Here is a 23,539-nt window from a genome sequence, read left to right on the forward strand (position 1 = left end):
CCTGAATCTGGATGATTTTGCCATTATTCTGATACGTAGGTCTTTATAAATGTTGTTGTATCACTCATCATTGTATCTTTCACAAATTGGGCCAATGATTCCTTGGAGAATCTTTCTTTCAAATGTGTACAGCATTTAGATTTCTTTCACTGTTAGGGTCCAAGTTTCAGACACGTATGTGAGCACAGGTCTTGTAAGATTAGTTAACGGTAGGTTCGAACAACATGTAAGTGTTACAGAGATGCTTTGGGAACTCAAATGGGAATCCCTGGATGGCAGGTGACATCCTTTTTGAGAAACATTATTGAGAAAATTTAGAGAACCAGCATTTGAAGCTGACTGCTAAATGATCCTACTGCCGTCAACTTACATTAGATTAGATTAGTTTATGTTCCACGGATCCGTGCTGAGGAGATCCTCATAGATGTGGAACATGTTAATTTTTTTTTCTTTTTTTTAAAGCTGAAATAACAATACTAATAGTATGAATATATACAATACATCATTTGTTTCTATTAAAAAATTCGTCAATGGAGTAGAAGGAGTTGGCCACTAGTAAGTCTTTCAGGCTCCTTTTAAACTGATCTTTATTTGAAACTAAATTTTTTATGTTTACTGGCAAATTATTGAAGATGAGTGTTCCTGAGTAGTGGACCCCTTTTTGAACTAAAGTAAGTGCTTTTAAGTCCTTGTGCAGATCATTTTTGTTCCTGGTATTGTATGTATGAACTGAGCTGTTTGTTGGAAAAAGAGATACATTATTTAGGACAAATTTTATTAATGAGTAAATATACTGAGAGGCAGTAGTTAGTATACCCAGTTCTTTGAAGAGGTTTCTACAGGACGTCCATGAATTTACTCCACAAATAATAGGTATTACACGCTTTTGGGCTCTAAAAACTTTTGTTTGACTTGGAGAGTTACCCCAAAATATTATACCATATGACATTATGGAATGAAAGTAGGCAAAGTATGCAAGCTTTTTCATTTCTATGTCGCCTATGTCTGCTAACACTCGAATTGCAAATAAAGATTTGTTAAGGCGTTTCTGCAGTTCTGTGGTGTGCTCTTCCCAACTGAATTTATTATCAAGTTGTAATCCCAGGAATTTAAGACTGTCAACCTCTTATATCTGCTCTTCTTCGTATTTTATGCATATGCTGGGTGGAAACCTCTTACAGGTTCTAAATTGCATATAGTGAGTCTTTTCGAAGTTTAATGTCAGTGAGTTGGCTTTAAACCATTTATTAATATCCATGAAAATATCATTAGCAGATATTTCTAGAACTACACTTGACATACTATTTATTGCAATACTTGTGTCATCTGCAAACAAACGAACTCTGCTTCTGGCAGTGTAACTGATGAGAGATCATTAATGTGCACAAGAAAAAGCAATGGCCCTAAGATGGATCCTTGTGGGACACCACATGTAATTTCTTCCCATTCTGATGATGACTGATGACTTAATTCACTAGTCCCTTGCACTGACACCCTTTGTTTCCTGTTAGTGAGGTATGACTTGAACCATTTTGCAGCACTGCCCGTGACACCATAAAATTCTAATTTACTTAAAAGGATATTGTGGTTCACACAAACAAATGCCCTTGACAAATCACAGAAAATACCTGCTGCTTGTAATTTGTTATTTAATGAATTAAGTACATTTTCACTGTAGGTGTAAATAGCCTTCTCGATATCAGAACTCTTCAGAAATCCAAACTGTGTTCTTGATAATATGTTATTTGTGGTCAGATGGTTGAGCAGCTGCCTGTACATTACTTTTTCTAAAATTTTTGAGAATGCTGGCAAAAGTGAAATCGGTCTGTAGTTCGATGGTATCTCTTTATCCACTTTATTGAATAGAGGCTTAACATCTGCATATTTTAGACAGTCAGGAAATGTCCCAGTTATAATTGACTGGTTACACAAGTAACTTAGAATTGTACTAAACTCACAAGAACATGCCTTAATTAACTTTGTTGATATTTCATCGTACCCACTAGAATGCTTTGTTTTTAAAGATTTTATTATGGACGTTATTTCTTTTGGTGAAGTGAGTGATATATTCATGTACTTGAAGCTATTTGTGAAGGCTAGTTTCAGATATTCAAGGGCATTGTTTACTGATCCTGAGAGTCCCATTCTATCAGTAATGGATATAAAGTACTTGTTAAATAGATTTGCCACACTATGCCCATCAGTTACGAATGTGTCATCTACCCTTAGTGCTATTTGTTCCTGTTCCTTTCTGGTTCTACCAGTCTGCTCTTTCACTATATCCCATATTGTTTTTATTTTGTTCCCTGACATTGCTATCTTCTTCTCGTAGTGCATTTGTTTGGACGTCTGAATTACTTTTTTTAATTTTTTACAGTATTCCTTGTATTTATCTAAATCATCAGCATTGGAGCTATTCATGGTCGACAGATACATTTTCCTTTTTGTCTTACAGGAAATCTTTATTCCTTGTGTAATCCATGGTTTTATTATTGATTTCTGTTTAATTTGAGTAACTTTTAGAGAAAAACAGTTTTCAAACGTGGTACTGACATTGTTCATGAATGTGTTATATTTTTCATTCATGTCATGAGCACTATAAACATCTTTCCAGTTCATATCTTTGAGCAGTTTTCTAAAACACTCAATTTTTGGTTGATTGACTACTCTCCTGTACTCAGATTTAGCAGTCTTGATAATCTGCTAGGAATTTACATCTAAAACAAGGAGCTGCATGTCATGATCTGATATTCCATTTATAACAGGTTTTATGATATGATTTTGTTCCTTTGATTTATCTATAAAAATGTTATCAATGGCTGTCCTTGGGGATTTAGTGATCCTAGTTGGAAAGTTTACAGTGTGAGTTAGATTGAAAGACAACATTACTAACTGCAGTGAATGTTTACTGGAAGATTGCATCACTGGATGGCAGGTGACGTTCTTTTTGAGAAACACTATTGAGAAAATTTAGATAATCAGCATTTGAAGCTGACTGCTAAAGGATCCTACTGCTGTCAACATACATTGCATATAAGGACCATGAAGATAAGATACAAGAAATTAGGGAAAATATGGAGGCATACAGATGCTCATTTTTCCCTCATTGTATTTGTGAGTGGAACAGGAAAGAAAATGACCAGTAGTGACAAGGGTACTGTCCGCCATGCACTGTATGGTGGCTTGTGAAGTATCTATGTAGATGTAGATGTAACTCTTGGTGCAGTAGATCAGAAGCCTTGAAAAGTGACTTGTTAAAGCAAAGTAAGCTCTATTGGCTGCTATTAGTCTCTTTTTGACTTAATGGAAAATGGAAAATGTCTTTTGAGTAGGTGACTCTTGAATCAAGGTGCCAGAACTGCTCAATCTCTCAAAGGTATGGTTTCCCATTGTTATCGAAGCCGGCATGTTCTCCTTGTGCCCCTTTCTGGCAGCCACATATTTTGTTTTCTGCTGGTTTATGTCTAATCCCACATTTCTGATAGCCTAGTCAAGTGCAACGAATGTCTCACCCACTGCCTTTTCCATTCATGTCACTATATTTATGTCATTTGCATAAGAGAGTATCTACACCAATTGATGGTAGATTGTAGCCCCACTCAAAAAGCATGCATCTCTCACCACCTTCTCCAAGGCAGCATTAAAAATAAGGAAGGCCAGTGTGTCTCCCTGCCACACCACATTTTCGATATTCATTGTGTCAGGAATCATTCTTCCTATTCTTATGCTACTTCATCTCTCACTCGTTGTCATTGTCACTAGCCTTACCATTTTTCTAGGGATTTCCAGTTCTTTCAGGGCATACTATAGCTACTCTATCTATACTGCCATGTGCATCTTTACAGTATATAAATAGATGATGAATGTCAGTCCTAAATTTGATCATCTTCCCTATGACTACCTGTAGAGTACAGATCTGATCTGCAGAGTTGACGTTCCTGTTAGATATCCACACTGATATGTCCCCATCTTTCTCTGAATTATTGGAAGGAGGTGGTTGAATATTATCTGGAGAATACTTTATAGCCAGAGTTAAGTTATGTGATCCCCCTATAGTTATCACATTCCAACTGATCTCCATTCTTGTAAATGGAGCATATTATTCATTCTTTCCATTTCTGGGACATTTCCTTCACTGTCCATACTAAAGTAGTCATCTTTAGGAAGATCTGTTCCAGTTCACTGCCTCCTTGCTTAAGTAGCTCTGCCAGGATAAAGTCTGTTTCCACTGACATGTTGTTTTTCAGTTTCTTCAGGGTAGCTCTTATTTCTTCTAGGTTTGGTGGATCTGTGCTATCAGAATCATTTTCTCCATTGTGTACCTCTGCTGGGTTTCTTGATATTGTTCTGGGGTTGAGGAGTTTGTAACATCTCTCTTTTCCCTCACTTCAAATTTTTCCTGCCTCATCTTTAGTCAGACTTGTTCTACTAGTGAATGGCTTCATGCTGCATTTACTTCTCTATCAAATTATCTTGGCTCATTCTTGTTCCTCAAAAGCTCAATTTCTTCAATTTTTACTTTGATCCATTCTGTCTTTCTTCTCTGGTAGGTTCTCTGTTCAGTCCTCTGTTTTTCTTTGTAATATTTTCTTTGTAATGCTCCACCATCCTTCTTGTACACTATGGCTGTAGTGTCCACTTATACACCATCACATTCAGAATTGAAACATGGAGGTCTCATATGCCTTACTTCACATCCTAGCATTTCATTTGCTGATGTCTCCACTACATCTTTCATTATTTCCCACTGGTATTCAATGTTATTGCATGATACAGCATTTTGAAGTATCCATATTATCCTCTCTTAATACTGTTTTATAGTTTCAGCTGATTTTAAAACTGATATATGATATTTAGACATACTAAGCAGTGTTCCTTGCACTGTATTGGAGAACAATGACACGGATGCTAAATAAATAAATAAATAAATAAAATAAATAAATAAATAAACAAGCCAATATTGTTTATTATCTCGATAATACATGTCATTCTGATTCTTCAGTATGTAAAGAGAGGGTCAGTTGATTGGGGGGGAGGGGGGGGGGAGGGGAGGAAGAGAATACAATGAGGTCTGAGGTCATCAGTCCCATTATCCAATGTGGCAGTAACTAAAGAAGGAACCGCACCAACAGCACAGTTCAGTCAATGGGAAATGAGAACAGGCAGAAGGAATGTTGGAGTCACAGGAAGAGTAAAGAATAGAATGGAACTTTTTTTTTTTTGGGGGGGGGGGGGGGTAATGAGAGGAATAGCAAGAGCAGTGGGTGCCCCAAAGGCAGTATGCGTCATGGGGTACCGGCACCACCACCGACCCATTTCAATCCCAATCATATCATGATTGCGACAAAATGGGGACAGCACCATGGGAAGAAGACACAAGAAAAGAGGAAATAAAATGGCAGAAAAGACCAGACAAAACATAGGGGAAAGGGGGGGGGGGACCTGGCTAGCATTGGAGGCAAGGCTGCAGGTCTACCAAACCACTGCCAACACTAACTGGGAGACTCCAGTTCCACAAGGAAATTCAGGTACGTAAATCTGGAAGGAAAAACCATTTTCATGAAGAAAACTGAGGATGGATATAACAACATAAGGGTTGTCCATTAATGTCCAGGACAAGGAGAGTGGGAAGGTATATTTAGTGTGAAGGGCCAAATGCTGGGAGCAGTGCAGAAAAATATGGCTCACAGTGAAGGGGGGCCCACAACTACAAATGGGGGACAGCTCACTATGCAGTAAAAAAAAAAAAAAAAAAAAAAAGGTCATCATGGTATTGCTGATAGAAAGATGGCAGAGAATGGTAGACTCATGGCAGAAGTGGAGGGAACAATGGCATGTGGTGAGAGTCCCCTTAATTGTACAGAATTTATTAGACAAAGGAGTGACCCTCCAAGAGCCAGTCCATGACTGAGCCACAAGGAATTCAATGTAAATTCATGAAAAGGGTCATGAAAAAGGGGGAGTAGATGGCTGTCCCCTCCATTCCCCCTCCCCTTCCTGACTTTCCCACCCAACCAAGACAATCTGCAGGATCATTACCTGGGATCCCATGTGGAGGAGAACCCAAAGGAAATCAACCAAACTAGCAGCACAGTCAAGATCAGTGAGAAGGTCATGGATAGCAGAGACCAAGGGGTGGTGGGAGAAACACCAAGCAATAGCCTGAAGGCCATTCATAAAATACGCACATAATAAAACCTGGGTGAGAGAGTATCATTTAATAAAGCAGAGGGCTTGGATATGATGATCAGTTCCTTGGTAAACACCCCGCACGTGGCAGGCAAAAGATGGTGTTCATGCCAACAGAAGATGTGAAGGCATATCCCACATTATTGGTGGATTTAGAGCCACCAGTGTAAAAAACAACAGCATCCCAAAACTCTCGAAAGAGTGGGCTGAACAAACAATGACGCATCATTGAAGTGATGGAAGCTTTCAGACCTGGAAGAGATCCATCTGAATCTGAGACCAAGGAACTAACCAAGGGGGAATGTTCGGAAGAGAATGTGGGGAACAGTACAAAGAGGGAAGATGGAGAGAGAAGTAAGGCAGAGCCCTACCAGTAACCCCAGTCAATGGCAGGCAGCAGGTGGGTGACATCCCAATGCTGTGAAAAGAATAGATAGGAGGATAGGAAACCAGAAGCTGGGACTGCTGAACTAAAAGTGGGAGGGGATCCCAGTGTCAACCAGAAGACTATTGACAGGACTAGTGCAAAAGCCGTTGGTTGGGATATCATGATGGTGGACCGTGTCCACATGAAGCAGCATGGAAGGGGCAGTTGAGTCATAAACTTGACAACCATACTCCAAATGGAACACAACTAAGGCCCAATTAGAGAGGAGAAGAGCTGAATGATCCATGCCTCAATAGGTGTGGGTAAGGAAGTGAAGGACATCAAGTTTTTGAAACAGCCAATCTTCAGAAGGTGGACACGGGGCAGCTGAATAAGCTTGCTGTCAAAAGAATACCCAGGAAATGGAGTTGGGGTCCACAGTCAGGCACTGAGTGTCAAGGCAGAGCTCTGGATCAGGATGGACCATAGTATGGTGGCAGAAATGCACCACCCATGATTGAAGGGGGGATTGGAAACAGTGTGAGAGACTCCACATGGGAGTGTGCCGGATGGCACACTGGAGGTGTTGCCCCAAGGGCCACTGGATGGGAACCACCCCAAATACAGAAATCACCCACATACAGAGCAGGGGTGACCAGTGGTCCTACAGAGGCCACGAGTTACAGTGATGAGGAAAAGAAGGATATTTAACACAGAACCCTGTGTAATGCCATTCTCCTGGTCCATGGAGAACTGAGAATGGCACTAACCAGAAGTCGAAACAACTGGTGGGGCAGGAACCAGTGAATAAAAATTGGGAGGGGCCCTGAAGACCCTACTTATAGAGTGTAAGTAAGATGTGATGGCACTAAGACTTGTCACAGACCTTATGAACACTGATAAAAAAAACTGTAGCAAGATGGTGGTGCTGAGAAAAAAACCTGCTGAAGCAGTTGATCGATTGGAGACCATCCCTATCCCAAGATTCAAGTACCCAATAGATCCAACGAGCCACTATTCATTCAAATAACTTACAGGGGATGTTACTCAGACTTATTGGCTGGTAACTATCATGGTACCATGGATGCTCACTGAGCTTAAGGATGGGAAGCACAATACTGTCCCTCTCTTGATAGAGACAATGCTGTCCCTCTCTTGAGAGGAGAAAATACCTTGGAGCCAAATACAGTTACAAACCTGAATGAGATATTGTCATTGTGGAGGATTGAGGTGTTGAAGTAACTGGTTTCAGATGGAATCAAGGCCAGGGGCTGAATCTACATCTACATCTACATTTATACTCCGCAAGCCACCCAACGGTGTGTGGCGGAGAGGAGGGGGCCATAAGAAGTTCCCCATCCAGTAAAACATTCATTGTATGATTCCACATGACAAGGGGTAAAACATAAGTGGGAAGCTCCAGCCCACTGTTTCTGGAAGAGGAACATTGCTAGATAGGAGACTGATGCAGATAGCATCACAAATTTGATTGCAATGTGTTTTGTGAGAAGCAAAGGATCTGCACAAAGGCCACCCTGGAGGAAAAGGCCTCGGATGGATGACATTGAAATAAGTGTACAAGGAATAGAAAAGCAACTGAAATCAGTCAACAGAGGAATGTCCATTGGACCTGATGGGATACCAATTCGATTCTACACAGAGTACGTGAAAGAACTTGCCCCCCTTCTAGCAGCCGTGTACTGCAATTCTCTAGAGGAATGGAAGGTTCCAAATGATTGGAAAAGAGCACAGGTAGTTCCAGTTTTCAAGAAGGGTCATCGAGCAGATGCGCAAAACTATAGGCCTATATCTCTGACATCGATCTGTTGTAGTATTTTAGAACATCTTTTTTTGCTCATGTGTCATGTCATTTCTGGAAACCCAGAATCTACTCTGTAGGAATCAACATGGATTCTGGAAACAGCAATTGTGTGAGACCCAACTCGCTTTATTTGTTCATGAGACCCAGAAAATATTAGATACAGGCTCCCAGGTAGGTGCCATTTTCCTTGACTTCTGGAAGGCATTTGATACAGTTCCGCACTGTCGCCTGATAAACAAAGTAAGAGCCTACAGAATATGAGACCAGCTGTGTGGCTGAATTGAAGAGTTTTTAGCATACAGAACACGGCATGTTGTTCCCAATGGAGAGACGTCTACAGACGTTAAAGTAACCTCTGGCGTGCCACAGGGGAGTGTATGGGACCATTGCTTTTCACAATATGTATAAATGACCTAGTGGATAGTGTCGGAAGTTCCACGCGGCTTTTCATGAATGATGCTGCAGTATACAGAGAAGCTTCAGCATTAGAAAATTGCAGTGAAATGCAGGAAGATCTGCAGCGGATAGGCACTTGGTGCAGGGAGTGGCAACTGACCCTTAACATAGACAAATGTAATGTATTGCGAATAAATAGAAAGAAGGATCCTTTATTGTATGATTATATGATAGCGGAACAAACACTGCTAGCAGTTACTTCTGTAAAATATCTGGGAGTATGCATACGGAACAATTTGAAGTGGAATGATCATATAAAATTAATTGTTGGTAAGGTGGGTGCAAAGTTGAGATTCATTGGGAGAGTCCTTAGAAAATATAGTCCATCAACAAAGGAGGTGGCTTACAAAACACTTGTTTGACCTATACTTGAGTATTGCTCATCAGTGTGGGATCCGTACCAGGTCGGGTTGACAGAGGAGATAGAGAAGATCCAAAGAAGAGCGGCGTGTTTTGTCACAGGGTTATTTGGTAACCGCGATAGCATTACGGAGAGTATAAATGTAGATGTAGATGTAGATGTAGATGACTGCTCGCAACCTCAGAAAAGGCGGAGTGTAGTCCACACCGTTGATGAAGGGATGGAAGATCCTAGGGAGGAGACAAAGTGTTCCCAACACAATCACTTGCTGTTTCATTAAGTAACAGGCTTTGGCATGAATGCATTTAAAGACACTAAGACCAGCAGAGGACAGCTGCAGCAGAAGGCACTGCAATGATCAGTGGTGATTACAGATGGCGATAGCATCACAGTGATGAAAGGGATCCTTTGGCGAGGGACAGTAATGCCAGTGGTGCAAATGATTGTACTGGACACGTCACAGATGACTTCATCAATACCACCTGGGAAAGAGGTGTAAGCATGACCTATGAGGTATATAGAGGGCAGTCAGCATGATGGAAAGCCCAGTGGGGTAACCAGACCATTGAGAGGTGGAAAAGACATGAGATAATCGATGGGAAGTGGTCACTATCGCAGAGGTCATCGCACTGCAGCCAACATAAGGAAGGAAGAAGTGAGGGGGAGGGGAGGTGAAGTAAGAAAAAGATCAACGGCAGAGAAAGTGCCAGAGGTGGCACTAAAATGAGCAGGAGAACCATCATTAAGAAGGCACAGGTAGTGGTCTGCAAGAAACTGGTGAATGATGAATCCTCAACTAGATGAAAAAGCACTGAGTGAGGGGCATTAAAATCCCCAAAAAAGAGGGAGGGAGGAACTTCTGAAGAAGAGCAGTTAGGACAGCAGACATAAGTGGCTTGACAGGAAGAAGATAGAGACTGCAAACCATGATTGCAGAGTCCTAGTGGAGCCAGATGGCAATCTCTTTCAATGTGGGGCAAAAGAGGATCCATTTACTATCAATGTCCATACAGATCACTGTGTGCAGATGTCACTGGTAGTCCTCAAAAGGACTGACCTGGTTCCAACAGAAAGCATGGAACCCACAAAGGGTCGGTGAGTGAGCATTAGAAAAATGAGATTCTTGGAGAAGTAAAAGGAAATAAGGAATCGCAACTTGGGAAGGTAACAGTAGTGTCCATTACAATTCCATTGAATAAGCATTGAATGGGGATCCAAATGTGAGGCAAATGGACTGAAACCAGTCTGCCGCAAGGCCACCATCTGTCACCATCAAGGACGGTGTGACATCCACAAACAGGAGGTCCGACTCAGGTTGTGAGGAGGGACTCGGCACCTCCAGGGGCAATGGAGGGGCCTTACCACAGCATTTATGATTTTTCTTCTTCTTCTTCTTCTTCTTCTCTTCTGTAGGTCAAGGAGTGCAGGCCCTAGACAGAGCAGGCTTCAGTGAGATCTGGAACTGATAGAGAGTGGGAAACCTTGGGGTGCACAGACTGTGGATCCTGCAGCTGACTTGTGGCAGCAAGCCTCTGGTCTGAGAGATGCTGGCAGGAGGGGTCTCGGGAGAAGGCCCCATCACCATCAAGCATCAAAGAAAGGGGACACTTTTCTGAACAGGTAGGGGGAGTGGCACCTGGAGGGGAGGATTTGTGGGAACTGCAGGGAAGGAGAAGAGGAGGAGAGGAGGGCAGGACTGAGATAGGGAGGAGGGAAAAGAATGTAACAGAGGCAAAAGAAGATGTCACAGACACATGGTGAAGAGGTCATATTCTGATGAGACTGAGTGTATGATAAACAATCAATGTCTTATACTCCTCCATCTTCTTTTCTTTCTTATAAAATGGGCACTCCGGAAAGCTTGGAGAGTGATGGTTGTGACAATTAATGCATAGGGCAGCAGAACATAGGGGATCCCCTCCTGCTCCACATTCATTGCATAGAGGGTCCGCTATAGAGCGGAAGACATGTGCCCAAAACTCAAACATCAAAAACACCTCAAGGATGGCAGGACATATGGCTTCATGTCACACTGATAAAACATAACTTTGACCTTCTTCAGTAGGATATGCCCCTCAAACGCCAGAACAAATATTGCAATATCAATGCAATTGTCCTTACGGCCTCTCCGAACATGCTAAACAAAATGAACACTGAGCCATTCCAGTTTGGCCCAGAGGTTTTCATCAGTTTGAAGGATGAGGTCCCAATGAAAAATGACACACTGAACCTTACCAAAGCACAAGGCAAAGGAGCAATGGATACTGGATGTCACCAACATAATGCAGGCACAAACAACCACAGTCTGGGTGGCACTGAAATGGACCACATCTTATTCAGAGAGCCCACTTCACCAAACATATCTTCGAGAGATTCCATGAAAAATAGCAGTTTCATGGCAGTGAAAGTGTTCCAATCAGTCCTGGTACAGACGAGGTAGCAAGGAAAGGGTTTCATCTTAATCTGGCAAGCCTGGCCCTCCTCCCAGGGCACAGCCAGGAAAGGGAAGGCCACGGGGTCATAAGAATCAGCATTAAATGATCCATTCCAAACTAAAGAGACAGCCATAGAAGAATGGCCAGTTTTTTGGAGCTTAATGCATTTCATTTGCAAAGTGTCAGCCCTGATAACACTCACTGAGATCAGGGCTCTCACCGTGGGTGCCACCCAGCCACAGCAAGGGCCATCTGGGATGGTGGCCATTGCCAGGAGTTCCAATGCTCCAGAATGACAAGCAACCACTCCTAGGTATACACAGGGAGGTAGCAGCTCTGGTATGAGAAATGTTATCCCTGTTTTGTCCGGGCCCACCATGTGGATTGGCTATACAGTGTTAAAGAGCAACAGCATCCAGGAAAAGATGGAAGGGTCAGTAAGGCCACAAACTGAAGATGGTAAGTGAGACATTCTTTCTCAGTTGATTCACACTATGGAGACAAAATTTAGAATGGGAGTTCAAACCTCATTTTGGGAATGAAAATGCCAAAAAGGAAAGATGATGTAAAAAAAGAGAAACAAAATTGTAAGAGATAGCAGAAACCAGGAAGATAGCCAGGCCAATCTAAATAAGGACACCAAGGGAGGGAAAGGCAAGAGCAGAGAGGAAGGACTGAGTACAGGGAGGGATGGCCGTGTGGAAGGGAGAAAGGATCACAATAGCTTGGGGTCTCATGTGTGCCACACATGAACTCATGAAAGAGCTGTAAGCAGCCTGTGTGGGTAAAAAAGATAACAGTAAAGACAAAACTATAGCAGAATGATGTGTGGCACATAGACATGAGCAACAGAAAATTGAATTCACTAGCTTTTAACCTCTCTGGCTCTTCTTCTAGTAGAAAGTACACACATTCACACACAGATGAACACAAACACCCAAACACAAGCTATAACGGCCATGGTGACACATATTATTGATTAATCATTATCGAGAGCAACTGCCTGACTTGATGGATGTGGAAAGAGTATAGGGAAGAATGCATGAGGCAAGGAGTGGTCAGCGGGGCAGAGCAAGACAAAAGTGGGAAACATAGATGACTCAGAGGCTGCATAACGAGATGAAATGGGAAACATAGATGACTCAGAGGCTGCACAACAAGATGAAAGGAGTTTTGAGGGGTTACTCTCATCAGTATATAAAATCTTGTAAATTTCATTGATGAAAGATTTTCTCTTGTCATTTTAAACTGAAAACTACTGTCAATGATCATTCAGTTTTAGGAAATCACAAATAGTTACCAAAGTAATTCAGTGATAGACCTACACCAAAATATAAATGGGATCACACTGGCAGAAATTAGTAATGTAAATGGTCAGGCTGGAAGACTGCCAAATAATCACTAAATAAAGCAAAACCTCATTTTAGCTTTCTATTAGATATTAGAGGAAGCTAGCAGAGTGTTTGAGCCAAGTCAGCAACTATAAGAATATAAATTCAGTGAAACAAAAACTAGTTGGTCTCACAGACCCAGACTGACTGTTCTAGGGTTAAGCCAGGAGGAAAATGAGAAAACATGATATGCTGGAGAGACAGTTCCCACCAGTGTATTTCAAAGAAAGTAATGCAGAGTGTTGTAAGGGATAATTGAGATGGGTCACATAGTGTGGCAGCTGTTGAAGTCAATTGTGTTGTGGTGCAGAGCAAGTTCAATAACTGGATGATCCCCAGTTTGCAGTTTGCCACTGTGTCTATGGCCATTCATGCAAGTAGACAGTTGGTTTGTTGTCATGCCCACTTACAATCATACAATGCTGCACTGTAATTGCACCACAGCTGATACATAGCATGGCTGCTTCCACACATGGTGCTGCATTTTATGGGATAGGATGTGCCTGTGACTGAGCTGTGGCATGAGTTGGTTTGTGGCTGTGTGGACATGTCTTGCACCTGGACTGTCCATAAGGGTGTCCATGGGGTGTAGGACTAAGAGCAGGATTAGAGCAGTGATGGACAAGAATGTTCTGTAAGTTGTGTGGACAGTGGAATATTACTTTGAGTGATGTGGGTGGGATTTTGAGTAGGATATCCCTCATCTCAGGGCATGATGAGACGTAGTTGAAGCCTGGGTGAAGCATGTGGTTGATCTGTTCAAGTCCAGGGTGATACTGGAAGAGTAGAGGAGTTATAGTTGGTGGCTGTTGGTGTCAAAGGAGGAGATAGCATTGGAGACCTGTTTGTGGGTGAGCTAATAGGATATAGTTTGTCAATAAAGGCACTGGTAAGGTTATTGGAATATTTCAACAACTACTGTTTTCCACTGCAGAGCCTGTGTCCATGGATGTCAAGGCTATGAGGGATAAAATTCTTAGTATGGAATGTGCAGCAGCTGTTAAAAAGGAGGTACTGTTGTTGTACAGTGCTATTGATATGAACAGATGTAATTATTGAGTCACTTGACAGGTGGAGATTGACATCTAGCAAGGGGGCTTGTTGAGTTCAGAAGGACCAGGTGACTGGGTTTGGGAGTAGATGTTAAGGTCATGGAATAAAAGGCAAAGATTGTTCCTGGAATTAGTCCAGATCATGAAAATGTCAGAAATGAATCTGAACAGATGAAAAGTTCTAGACATTGACTGGATAGGAAGGATTCCTTCACATGGCCTGTAAATAAGTCAGCACAGGATAGTGCCTAAAAAGTACAGCAGATTTGTTTATAGGTCTGATCATCAAAAGTGAAATAATTGAGGGTCAGCTTGTATTTGGCAAAGAGAATTAGGAAAGAGGTGGTGGGTTTGGTATCAGGAGAATCCTGGGAAAGGTAAAGTTCCATGGCCACATGGGCATGGGAGATGTTGGTTTACAAGGACATTGGATCCACAGTGGAGAACAAGGAGGCCAGTTATAAATAGACAGGAACAGTGGAATAGCATTGAAGCAAGTGAGCACTGTAGGATGAGAGCTATGGATGATAAGTTTGCAGGTGCTGGTCAACAAACATTGTAACAAGCCAAAAGGGGACAACTACTAGGGAGGTCTATGGGGGGCAGTTTGCAGTGAGGAGAGAGATAGATTCAGGATGTGAGATTTTGAGATGTACCTAAAGCCTTGAGGGGTTGCTGTAGGTCATATTGGACTTATAGGATGGAATCATGGTTGTAAGGTTTGAGTGTAGAGGTGTCGGAAAGTTGGTGAAGACCCTCAAGCTCAAAGCCACTATGATTCATAACTAGATGTTGATCTCTGCCTTTCAAGTGACTCAATAATTACATCTGTTCATATCAAGAGCCCTGTACAACAACAGTACCTCCTTTTTGACAGCTGCTGCCCATTCCATACTAGGAAGTTTATTCCTCATAACCTTGACATCTATGGATGCTGGCTCTGCAGTGGAAGGATGATAAGGTATTGATTGGTTTTCAGTTTATAGGTAGCTGCATGCCTCACAAAAATTATATTGGACCCACTATAGAGGGATGTAGGAAAGAAAGAATGAGGCCGGGTTAGAAGTGAGGAATTCTTGAAAGATTACCAGTGGTGACTGGTTGGAAAGGGACGAGGATAGCAGTTGTTGGGAGGTTTGAATTACCATATTTTAATCTTTTAAACAACGTTCTATGTGAGGTTTTCGTTGGCTGTTGTCAATGGGGGCTGGGGGAGGGGAGAGCGGGTTGCTTGGCAAAGAAATTTTTGCTCTGCAAACAACAAGTAAACGACAGAAGGTCCTTAGCAAGTGCAGCATGGTTGAATGTAGATTTTGGGCTAGAAAAGAAACCTTTAAAAATTCCTGAGAGTTTGGCAGACAGGTTGGAACAGTGTTATGGAATGAGTGTTCAGGCCAGTGTTCTTCATGGAGGATGGAGGACGTTTCTGGAAATATGGAAGATGGAATAAGTCAGCAAGGCACGGTTGTGGAGCTATGAGGATTTGACAGGAGAGGTAGCCTCTTTATTGGTTAGAGGTAATCCCATGTGGGCATAAAACAAGAGTAACTAGGCCAGCAACCTCAGATGGTACTGGGAATGCTGTTCTGACTGCTGAAGGGCAACAATTTATAGTGCGGTGACAGCATTCATGAAATTACAGTCACAAAGTAAAATAAATTGGGAAAGTAGTAGAGACTGTCAAGTATAACTTGAGCTAGGAATATGTAATTATGAAAGACCAGACTAGTGGGGGTGAGAGACTGAAGAAAATAGATAGGGTGAAGGTTATTGTGCCAGGATGCGTAACAGCCAATTTTAACAGTAAGCCTATTAGATGGACTGCTACATGCCACACAAGATTTTATAAAAAAGATTTGTGAATAGAGTTTCACTAAGGCAAAGGAGATTTTTTGGAAATGATGGGATTATAATAACCAGCTTGGTTGGATGGCTGGGAGACAAAAAGAATGACTGAAAAAATAGCTAAAAAGTTGAAAATAAGAAGATGAAAACTTAAGTTTGAAGTGATGAAATGGAAATAAATGATAGACATGAGCTATTTAGAAACTATGTAGGAAGTTACAGGGAGTTTTATAATATGCTTTTACAGGAGCAAGAAGCAGTAAATTCACTGATAACTAACATGGTCAGTTACAAATTGATTGTGCTGGAGGGGAGCTGCATGAATTTTTAGTGACACTGCATTACACTGTGACCATGATGATAGTGCAACACTTTCATACAGTTCTTGAATCACAGCACACCACACAAAACAGTTACTTACCCATTCTACTTAAATTGGTAGACATAAGTTCTTGTTAACATATTGCTTTATTTTCAGACTCAGTCACACAGAATATGAAGTCTCTTGCAATGCTGTCATAAGACAGGTCTATCAAGAGACTGCTTAAAATATACATCCAAGCTCAATGTTTTCTTCTTCAGCATTGTTCATTATGGTTCCAGTAATCTTCTGTCTAGCACATTCCTTGGATCTGTGGTTGGTAATGAGGTCTCTCTGCACTTGCTCTGATGTCAGAACATCAGCTGCTATACCCCAACACCACCCGTAGCCCAACAAATACCTCAGACAGAATGTGCACAAAACCAAACACAGACAAACATACACAATACATTCGTAAAATGTTAGTTATAATAATAATAATAATAACAATAATAATAATAATAGCTTTATTCAACATCGAATGGTACACTGCACATGTACAAAGAAACCGTAATGATTAAAGTTATTTGTACAATACACAAGACACATCCAGAATGAGACACATTCTTCTGAATATGTCATTAATTTACAACAAAATTACAATAAGATGTTTACTGATTTCTATTCACATAATTTCACAAAGCATTTGTTGTTCTTCATATAAGTATGGTACTCTTATAATGTGTAGAAACGGTGTTTTACTAAAAATTTCTTAAGCTGATGTTTCAGTTTAATTGTAGGAAGAGCCATGACTGCACTAGGCAGTGCATTATCGAATTTTATACCTGCGTACTGAGGCCCCTTTTTGTAAAGTGCTGTTCTGTGGCTGCCAATGTAAAATCTTTCTTTATTTCTAGTATTGTACTGGTGGAAATCTGAATAAGTGTTTGGGTGCAGTCTTTTCACAAGCAATATGGCTTTTAGAATGTACGTATTTATAACAGTTAACACCTAAGTTTTTGGAAACAAGTTGCGACAAGATTCCCTATATTTTTGTCCACAGATTATTCTCACATCCCTTTTTTGAAGAATGAGTAGCTTATCTAGATTAGCTTTGGTTGTTGCCCCCCGAATTTCAATACCGTATAATTTGAGGTAACAGCCCTCCAGTCCGCACCATTACGTCCAAATTGTTGGCTTCGCTATGTCGATGATACTTTCGTCATCTGGCCCCATGGAGAAGAGGAGTTACAGAACTTCCACAAGCACCTTAACCAACAGCATAGGAAAATTCAGTTTACAATGGAAACAGAGAAGAATGGGGTGCTGCCTTTTCTCGACGTGGAAGTTTATCGAAAACCTGATGGTAAACTTGGCCACAAAGTGTACAGGAAACCAACCAGTACGGACAGGTACCTTCACGCCTCCTCCCACAATCACCCCACGCAGAAGAAGTCCGCCCTGCAGACGCTAACGAAGAGAGCGTACAGGATAAGCGACGAAGAACATCTGAAGACAGCACTTGAACGCCTCAGGTCCATCTTCGGAACTAATGGCTATGGGAAGCAGATGATAGACAGCACCATGTCGACAAGGGAGAAGACTAATAGGGAAGAGGAGAAGGAGGCACAGAGCATTGCTGTGTTACCATATGTACAAGGGGTCACCGAACGTATTGGCAAAATTCTACGAAAAGCCGACATCAAACCAATTTTCTGAAGCAGAAACAAAATATCAGACATGCTCGGTTCTACCAAGGATGCAGTTGACAAACTACACACAGCTGGCGTGTATGAAATTGGTTGTGCGTGTGGATTAGTCTACATAGGTGAGACGGGACGTCCGATTAGCACAAGGCTCTTGGAACATGAAAGATATATCCGCCTGAAACAACACACTAAGTCAGCAGTGGCGGAACACCGAGACGAGTGCGGGAAACCAATAATTTTTCAAGAAGCCCGCGTCCTGGCGAAACAGCCTCTCACTTTCAAAAGAAAGATTAGAGAGGCGATAGAAATAGCCAAAAGACCCGCCAACATGAATAGAGAGGACGGGTACAAGCTTCCGAGGTCTTGGCTGCCTGCAATAGCAGGGCTATGGAGCGGCGGCAGAGCCGTGGCGGCCCATGCAGACACGCGGAGAGCCGCAGTAGTGGTCGCGAGCACACAAAGCAATGGCACGCTGCAGCCGGCTTCTGGACAGCATGGAAACAGTGTGACGTCACAGCCATCACCTGTTCGCTATTCGTCCGTCTCCTCCAATGGGGTGGATTAATATAAAGACCAATAGAAAACAGCTATTTCAGCCAATGACAGATAATAAAGGAAACACCAATAAAGCATACCTTTCACCCCTCCTCCCCCTCCTTTTACAGCCAATCAAGTAACGACACGGTTTTCTCGTGCAGCTATTTAAGGAACCAAGTGTGTTCATTTAGCAGTTAACGTAAGGCCCTGATGAAGGCTAGCTGCAACGCTGGCCGAAACGTTGGCGCATTTTAAATTATGACGATGCGGTCTGATACCCTGAAGAATTTTATTGAAGAAGACAACGGCCGCGGAAGCCTACGCTTACATTCAATACCGTAGTTCAAGTGAGAGGAGAAAAGAGCATGGTATGCAGTCTTTAGGACTACAGTGTCTCTACAGAACTTGCTAATAGTACTGATTGCCAATATATTTTTTTTACAACTTAGTTGCTTGGGAGTCAATATGCGTGTCCCATTTCAGGTTGCTTTGGATTGTTATGCCAAGGAATTTTACACTAGACTCTTTCTGTACCAATTCATTGCCAATGTATAATTTAATTTCATTATTCAAACTACTTTTGTTAAACTCCATCAAACATGTTTTACTGGTGCTTACATTTAAGTGGCTTTCATTAAAAACTGAACAATTTCTTTTATCATATTATTACACTCGGCCTCTAGTAATTACGTGATTCCTTTTTACACACGATGGACGTGTCATCGGCATACAGAACAATTTTGGAATTTATAGTACAATATTTAATATCATTTACACAGATCAAGAACAGAAGGAGGCCCAACACCGAGCCCTGGGGCACGCTATATTTTATGCAAGTGATCTCTGATTTGTAGACACCACTTTCCGTTTTAAGCAGGACAAACTGTTTTCTATCGCTCATATAACACTTTATTAGGTCATAATCAGCGCCTCTAATGCCCATGTTCCATAGCTTGTCTAATAGGATGTCAACATTCACACAATCAAAGGCTTTTCCAGGTCTAGGTATACACCTGCCACATGTTCCCTGCTTTCGATACCCCCTAACACCTCTTCAATTAGTTGAGCAGCTGCAGTGCTAGTTGATTTACCTTTTAGGAATCCATTTTGATTTTCAAACAGCAGGTTGTGTTTGTTAAGAAAGTTTATAATCCTGTTGTATATAATTTTCTCAACTATTTTGGAAAATACAGGAAGGATTGAGACTGGTCTGTAGTTATCTATTTTGTTGTTGTCACCTTTCTTAATAATGGGTGTTACCTGTGCTATTTTTAGTCTGTCTGGAAAGGTGCCTGATTCTATTATATTGTTGACTACTACAGACAGAGGTACAGAGACATTTTGGCTACAGGCTTTTAAAACATTAATATTTAGGCCATCATGCCCAGCTGAATTAGAGGGTTTTAGAGAGCTAATGATGCCCATTATTTCTGCACAGTTTGTGGGGGCTAGATATATACTATGGTCACATGTATTACCTTTAAAACTGTAGTGCATATTTTTATGTTTGTCATTTATGGCTTCCCCTACAGAAGAAAAATATTCATTTAAAATATTTACAATTTCCAGTTAGTCTTTTATGAGCATGCCATTGTGGTTAATAGTTAAGTCCATACAGGATTTGTCATTGCAGGTTCTAAAACTGTTTATGACTGCCCAGATGCCAGCAGATACGTTGTGTGAAGCTTATTTGCAACATAGTTGCTCCTGGTCCGTGTGAGTAAGTGTTTATAGTGTGCTTGATATATTTTGAAGGACAGAATAACATCATATAACATGAATCAGTACCTGAAATAATGCTATAACTCTGCATATTTACTCATTCCTATACATGATAAAGGGAGCAGAAATTTTAGCATGGTACATTCACACAGATTTCGGGATTTTAAGTATCAAAATTTCTGTGCCCTTTCAATGTGACTATAAGTGATGAGTGATCATACAATGCAATAACAATAAAAAACTCTGATAAATAAACATTACCTTTCCCTTTCCTTTTACCTTTCTCTTCTGTCATTCTCCATACCATCCCTTCCATTGTTTGGTGCCTTCTCTCACCACTCTTCACCTATGCCCCTCCCCCTGATGAAGGGCTCTCTATCTCTTTCTTTCTCTGTCTGTCTCTCTCTCTCTCTTCCCATCTCCTTCTCCCAACTCCCCCCTCTCTGTCCCTCTACTTCTCCCTCGCCCCCTCTCTCACCCCTTTATCTTTTTCTGCCCCCCCCCCCGCCTGTTTCCACCCCTCCCCCATTCTCTTTTCCATCCCTGACACACTCTCCATGTCCACCTTTCTCTCTATTAACCCTTTACCTCCCCACTCTCCTCTCTCAATATCTCTTATATTCTCTATCCTTTCAGAACTCTGTTCATCTTGTGCAACCTCTGTGTCATCTATCTTTCCCACTCCTACTTCACACAACCCCCTCTTAGCTCTATGCATCTTTGCTCTACCCCCTCCATGCATCCATTAATTGGCAAGTACTCTGAGTAATCAATAATCAGTGTAGTTGTGACCATGGTAGCATGCATTTTGGGTATCTGTATGGTTTTGTGTGTGAATGCGTGTACTTTCTACTAGAAGAAGAGTAAGAGAACTTGAAAGCTAGTGAAAACTGTTTCCTGTTGCATGTGTCTATGCACCAAGTCAATCTGGAATAGATGAGCAGTTGCCTTTCCCTTTTTTTCAAGTATTGCTCTATCCAGGAATCTTCATTATTGCTATGATTGTTCAGTATGGACACAAGAAATCAAACACACACACACACACACACACACACACACACACACACACACACACACACACACACACACACACACACACACACACACACTTGTTATTAATTAAATTCTATTTTAATAAAAGGCATTATTCTTACAGATAAATCCTCAGTGTGTTTTCTGTTCAAACAAAAAAGACTGGGCTCATTTAAAAATTGTATATACACTATGTGATCAAAAGTATCCAGACACCGGGCTAAAAATGACTTACAAGTTTGAGGCACCCTCCATCGGTAATGCTGGAATTCAGTATGGTGTTGGCCCACCTTTAGCCTTGATGACAGCTTGCACTCTCACAGGCATAGGTTCAGTCAGGTGCTGGAAGTTTTCTTGGGGAATGGCAGACCATTCTTCATGAAGTGCTGCACTGAGGAGAGGTAATAATGTTGGTTGGGGAGGCCTGGCATGAAGCTGGCATTCCAAAACATCCCAAAGGTGTTCTATAGGATTCAGGTCAGGACACCGTGCAGGCTGGTCCATTACAGGGAAGTTATTGTTGTGTAACCACTCCACCACGGGCCTTGCGTTATGAACAGGTGCTTGATTGTGATGAAAGATGCAATTGCCATCCCAGAATTGCTCTTCAACAGTGGGAAGCAAGAAGGTGGTTAAAACATCAATGTACTCCTGTGCTGTGATAGTGCCAAATAAAACAAGGGGTGCAAGCCCCCCTCCATGAAAAATACAACCACACCATAACACTACCATCTCTGAATTTTATTGTTGGCACTACACACACTGGCAGATGACATTCACCAGGCATTTGCCATACCCACACCCTGCCATCAGATCGCCACATTGCGTACCATGATTCATCACTCCACACAACATTTTTCCACTGTTCAACCATCCGATGTTTACATTCCTTACACCAAGCTAGGCATCGTTTGGCATTTACTGGTGTGATGTGTGGCTTATAAGCAGCCTCTCGGCCATGAAACCCAAGTTTTCTCACCTCTCTCCTAACTGTCACAGTACTTGCAGTGAATCCTTATGCAGTGTGGAATCCCTGTGTGATGGTCTGGATAGATGTCTGTGTATTACACTTTACGACCCTCTTCAACTGTCTCTGTCAGTCAACAGATGAGGTTGGACTGTATGCTTTTTGTGCTGTACGTGTCCCTTCACATTTCCACTTCACTATCACATCGGAAGCAGAGGACCTAGGGATGTTTAAGAGTGCAGAAATCTTGCATACAGATGTATGACACAAGTGACACCCAATCACCTGACCATGTTCTCCGTGGAGTGCCCCATTCTGCTCTCTCACGATATCTACTGACTACTGAGGTTGCTGATATGGAGTACCTGGCAGTAGGTGGCAGCACAATGCACCTAATATGAAAAACATATGTTTTGGGGGGTGTCTGGGTACTTTTGATCACATAGTGTATACAGGGTGTTACAAAAAGGTACGGACAAACTTTCAGGAAACATTCCTCATACACAAAGAAAGAAACTATGTTATGTGGACATGTGTCCGGAAATGCTTACTTTCCATGTTAGAGCTCATTTTATTACTTTTCTTCAAATCACATTAATCATGGAATGGAAACACACAGCAACAGAACGTACCAGCATGACTTCAAACACTTTGTTACAGGAAATGTTCAAAATGTCCTCCGTTAGTGAGGATACATGCATCCACCCTCCGTCGCATGGTATCCCTGATGCGCTGCTGCAGTCCTGGAGAATGGCGTATTGTATCACAGCTGTCCACAATACGAGTACGAAGAGTCTCTACATTTGGTACCGAGGTTGCGTAGACGAGCTTTCAAATGCCCCCATAAATGAGTCAAGAGGGTTGAGGTCAGGAGAGTGTGAAGGCCATGGAATTGGTCCGCCTCTACCAATCCATCGGTCACCAAATCTGTTGTTGAGAAGCGTACGAACTCTTCGACTGAAATGTGCAGGAGCTCCATCGTGCATGAACCACATGTTGTGTCGTATTTGTAAAGGCACATGTTCTAGCAGCACAGGTAGAGTATCCTGCATGAAATCATGATAACGTGCTCCATTGAGCGTAGGTGGAAGAAACTAAAATGAGCTCTAACATGGGAAATTAAGCATTTCCGGACACATGTCCACATAACACCTTTTCTTTATTTGTGTGTGAGGAATGTTTCCTGAAAGTTTGGCCGTACCTTTTTGTAATACCCTGTATAATCCTGAAACAGCAGTCACTGAAATAAAATTATGACACATAATTTTGTGACCTATAAAGATATGTTGTAAATGCACAGAAAAACAAATCCAAAAAGTTTCAGATGTATGTGAGTAGACACTTCTCCTGGTA

At 41.7% G+C, this 23,539-nt stretch overlaps 1 protein-coding gene across 1 annotated transcript in view; it reads right to left on the minus strand.

Moving 5' to 3' along the window:
* The window catches only part of LOC126235233 (Down syndrome cell adhesion molecule-like protein Dscam2), a 263,828-nt gene that overhangs the window by 217,482 nt on the left and 22,807 nt on the right, over positions 1–23,539 (minus strand). The gene's annotated exons all lie outside the window — the stretch shown is intronic.

Source organism: Schistocerca nitens, chromosome 2 (assembly GCF_023898315.1).
Source record: "Schistocerca nitens isolate TAMUIC-IGC-003100 chromosome 2, iqSchNite1.1, whole genome shotgun sequence".
Classification (NCBI taxonomy): Eukaryota; Metazoa; Arthropoda; class Insecta; order Orthoptera; family Acrididae; genus Schistocerca; species Schistocerca nitens.